Genomic DNA, 5,243 nt, shown 5'->3' with positions numbered 1-5,243 from the left:
TCACCAGGAAACAGGTGTTCATGTCCTGGAGAAGTTAAGGAGAAAACACAAGACTTTCTCCAGGAAACAGGTGTTCATTCTTCAGAAGTGTTTTAATCCAAACCACAATCTTTTTTCTAATCTAAACTAGTCATTTTCTTGTCTAAACTTAACAATTGTCGCCAAATGCGGCTCACTTTTTCTCGGCTAAACTTAACAGTAACGTCCGCTGAAACGACATCACTTCACGGTGCTCTGTACCCGACTTAACGTCATCTTTTCCTGGCTAAATTTAACTGCAAAGACCGCTAAACTTAACCGTCTTGTGACTGGCCGGAAGACGCCTAATGTTGTACGAAATCATCAGAATTTTTGCACATGAGTTTTTGTACAAAATCATACAAACCGTTAATGAGAATACGTTGAGGAATCTCCACTTGTCGCCTCATCACGCTCATTTTCTTGTCGGCTAAACTTAACTGTAACTGAACGGACGCAACCAAAAATCACCTTTTCCCCCCAAAACCCAACTAGCAACTGTCGTTATAGCCGGCGCTTTGTGACCAGCCGGCGGTCGCCTAACTTCATAGGACATCATACCAATGAATGTGCTTACATTTTCGTGCAATTTCACACAAACTTGTTCCGAATACGATGCATTTGTGGAGATGCTTATTGTTGTGCTGTGACTCAAATTCGACCCAACAAATTCATCACCGAAACACTCATATTTTCTGCAGCATTGAGTCGTGTTATGACCTAAAGGTACCATAGAAGTGGATTTACAGATCTGGAATCTGTGTTTTTAGTCCAACAAATAAGAAAATGTGAAAAATGTGCATAGACAACAAGATTTTTTATGCAATAATTGTGCATTTTACTTTCTCCTTTTCATATTCTTCAAACATTTTCCTTTTTACATGATGTTTGTCAGTGTGTATATGCATTTTTTAAATGTTCTACTCCATGGGCTTCACTGCATCTGTGGCACAAGTTCTGGTTTTTATGCAATCATCGTTTCTTTCTCTGTTTAAGTTACTGTAAAAAGAAAACTGTCTATGATCCTGGTTTTTGTCATTTGTCAGCTGTGTGTGCAATAAAGGAACTTTTATAACGCAACCTGTTTGTGTAGCTTTATTCCACTTAAATAAGTCCATATTTTTGAAAAGACCCAACAAACAACATCTGATGCCGACTTTACACCAAATGACCTTTCAACAGATTCCACAGTTGCAGATTATTTTCCAATATTGGAATGAAGTCCTAAGAGTCTAGTTAGAGTCGGAGGTGCTCCCCTCGTCTCTGTCGTTTGGTGTAAGTTCATAAAACTCCGTCCTAGTCTTTTTCTGTCTTGACGTTCCGACAAAATTAAACGTGTTTGATATTATCTTGAGTTTTAAAGCTTTAGTGCATCATTTTTAGATATAAATGAACGAACGTTACATTCAAGCCGTTGCTCCAAAGCTAATTAAAACTAGCTCCACATATTTGAGAAAATCGAGTGAAGATAATGAACACTTCCAAAGAGTCCGTCATGTTTTTTTAATCCTCTGGGTCCTCCTTGGCTACTAGCAACTCCGTGGAGGGCGGGTTGGAAGGCTTGCATTCGTGTATCATGTGGACACGTCGACAGTGTTGTTGTCATTACTTAGAATTCCTCAAGGGGGAGACAGAAACTACTGTATGTACTATAGCTTTAAGTCTTGGTAGTGAAGCTAAATCATGTGAACATTGTCAAAAAATGCCTAAAATTTCCCTCGGGATGAATGTAGTACCTACCTACCTACCCACCTAAACTCTGTGTACACCAACAGTGTTCTTCATGCTGAGTTCATGTGTAGAGCTCCTGATACTTGGAGCCAAGTCTCATGTTGTGTCGAGCCTTCTTAGTGGTTTAAAAGTAGTGATGTTAGTAGTGATGTCGATGCTATCGTAGTAGCGTCAATCTTAAAAGTAGCATTTCCGTCCTAAATATGCTTTTAAACTAAAGTTTAACTCGAGTATATTCACAAAAAGACCCTAGGTTGCATTTTGGTGCGAGTTACTCTTTAATTGAGGGCCGTTCCAGTTCGTTCCGACCCACTTTAGCCCCTGCGTATTTGTAGTAAATGACGAGGAAACAGCGTCTTAGGAACCAGCATGTGAATATTAATCAACATAAACACCAACCCGTCACCATCATGCCGTCACTCAGGTCCTAAAACAGTCCTGTGCTCTTTGCATAACACGCTGCATTTCCATTACGCACCATAAATGGCCTCAGTGTTTCTGTGAGGTAAAGATGTTGTGAGTGCAAGCAGGGCCCCCCCCCCCCCCCCTCCCCTCCCTTTGGAAACATGACTGCATTACCCAGGAACTCTACCTGGCACTCCCCAAAGTTAATTACCCCCTGGCTGCAGCCAACGTCAACACTAATCTGGCGTTTGATTGCTCATACATTGTCATGATGTGCAGTGGCTAAAATAAGTTTACACCCCCCGCCCCCCATACTAAAGTTGATTAAAAAGAGGAATAAAAAATCTTCATTTGGAAATGTATCTAAATGCCTTAATTCAAATAATTTAGGAAAATCCCACCTTAAAGGACACCAATTTTCTTTGTGAATGAAAAATGTATCATAAATAAATACATGTTTATAAGTATACAGCCCTTATGTTAACATAGGGGGTGTATACTTAGGCAAAAAATGGGGCTCTCCCTTTAAATCCTTTTAAGGAACAGTTTGACATTTTGGTAAAATATGCTCTCGAAGCCGTGTGCTGAAGGTGAATTTAAGCTAGCAGGGGCTTAGCTTAGTTTAGCTTAAAGATTGGAGGGGGGGGGGGGTGCTGATTGGTTCAGTCCGCAGCTGTCAGACACAAGCGCATTTAATTGAAAATAGATTTTCAAGATCATTGATATCGCAAGATTTGAGCTGCCATGCAAGGTAAGAAACAGCTAGCCCAAGTTTAAAAACTCTCTTCCTCCCAGCACCTCTAAGGCTCTTCTTAACATGTACATCTTGTTTGTTTAATCTGTATAACCGTTAATTAGTGAGCTCTCTAACCTTTTGGGATATTGTTACCGTTGAAAAGAGCTAAGCTAGCGGTTTCCCCCTGTTTCCAGTTTGTAAACTAAGCTAAACTAGTTGGTTGCTCGCTGCAGCAATTTGTACTAATTAAGACTTTGTTGTATCTTGTTTCTTTAATCTGTACACAAACAGAAGTGTAACACGTTCCCAGCTCCATATCCTCTGAATATGTTTAAGAAGGGACAGTTTTCTGGACTTAATCATTGATACCTCCAACAGATTTTTACCATTCAAACCACATTTGAAACTTTTATTTCTCTTTGCTTTTTGTAATTTGACCTGTGATGATAGACGTCCCCAATCTCTTACAAAGTTAGTTCATATCAAGAAGACATAGGAGACATAAGGGATGACCTCGTGGTTTTATGGGGAGTTACAAGCTGCGACTTCCTCGGCTTTCCTCGAGGTAAGCAGCACTCTCCAAAATGTCAAACTAGCCCTTTAATAAACAGACACTTAACATGGTTTGGAAACTGTTTACAAGAACGGAAAATAGCACGCGTTTAAAGGAAGAAATCTTTTATTTATGCAATCCTGCAGAAGACTCTTCGGTAAGTGTTTTACTTCACAGATCGGTAAAATCCCCTTTTATTCCCACAGTGTCTAATCATCACAAAGAGCCATTTTAATGAGTTGGTCCAGACGTTCTTGAGTGAAAAGTGTCGCTGATTGTTCAGAGGCTTGTCAAAGACGGAGCCAAGTAAAGCTAACACTGCACCAAGTCCAATTAGATGACCTAAACCAGCTGGGACTGCTTAGTGAGCTTACTCTTAAACATTGTGCACCGTTTACTCTCCAATACCCTTACATGGAAGAAGCTGTTAGTGCCTTTCCTGCAGGAGTTATTGGTATTTTGGATGTATTGTATTTCTGTCTCTTTCAGCAGGCTGGTGCAGGTTGGCCGCCGGCTCGCTGGGTCAGCCGGTTCATAGTCTCTGCAGAGCTTAGATAGCAATCAGGGAACCAGCGGCTGCCAGGAGAACCAAGCTCACTCAGGGCCGGGCCCAGCACTCCGTACTAGGGCTGCACGACATGAGGAAAATCAACACGTTCTCACTCCCATCGTGTCAAATACCGACGCTTGATCATGTGCTTTTGGCATTTGTTATTCATGCTAAAAGTCTCCTTTAGCCTCATATCTAAACGAGCTCGGGCGGGACTCTTGGCGTCACTTTTTGGCGCTCTGGGTCAAGATTCTGTCACTGCCCGGTGTGAGTCGAGTGCAGATTTGAGTCACGCATGCGTCACTTCGCACGTAGCATACAAAATGCTAACAAGAGACTTCTGTAATGTCAATGCAGTAAAAATGGACCTACTTAACCAAGTTGGTTCACTGCTAGCTAAGTTAGCATCAAACACAACAAAGGCTGTAAGTTGAATGGAGTTTTGAGCTAACGTTAGCAACCAAACTGTCATTGATAGCGTTAGTGAAAACGTTTTTGAAATGACTGCTAGCTTAGCTACAAGCTAGCAGTCAAAGACAACAAAGGCTGTCAGTTGAATGTCGTTTTGAGCTAACGTTAGCATCAAACAACCATAGCCAGATTTTATAGCCGGTTGTTGAAATGATTTTCATCTTCTGTTATTGTTTGTAATGAGAAGAGTTTATTATTTCATGGATTTCACTACTTTCAGTCTGACAGTTATGCCGTAAACCGTTTAAATCTGAGCATGCACGACTCAAATCTGCACTCTCACTCTCACTCTCACGGTGACATCTTTAACTGACATGCGGCTCAAGAACGGGACAGTTAGGTTCAGGTATTATATATTATATATATATATATTATACAGTTAGGTATTATTTTGACTTATATTGCAATATAATTGACGATATTGGCAACCCGGTCTCATGCCAGTTCGTGCAAAGGTTATGTTATTTTGATTTATTGATTTGTGTACATGCCGCAATTTTCTAATGACCATTTCACGAACTGCCATGACACTGGGCTGCTCTGGGGGGCGCGCCAACGGGGAAATGAGACGCCACACACACCGGCGTCAACAACGGGACGGTTGTGGTTAGGAAGACCATAACGCAGGACACGATCCCCGGTCTCCTTGGTGATGGTCCTGTGTTGTTTGACGCGTCCAGCCCCTGAGCTGATATTGGAGGGTTTGATCATTGTTGTACAATTATTTCCATTTCATTGAGAAATATTAAATGTTAATGATTAAAGTGTGATTTGTGGAA

This window comes from Etheostoma cragini, chromosome 16 (assembly GCF_013103735.1).
Source record: "Etheostoma cragini isolate CJK2018 chromosome 16, CSU_Ecrag_1.0, whole genome shotgun sequence".
Classification (NCBI taxonomy): Eukaryota; Metazoa; Chordata; class Actinopteri; order Perciformes; family Percidae; genus Etheostoma; species Etheostoma cragini.
The sequence above is the reverse complement of the archived record's forward strand: the minus strand, read 5'-3'. Positions refer to the sequence as shown.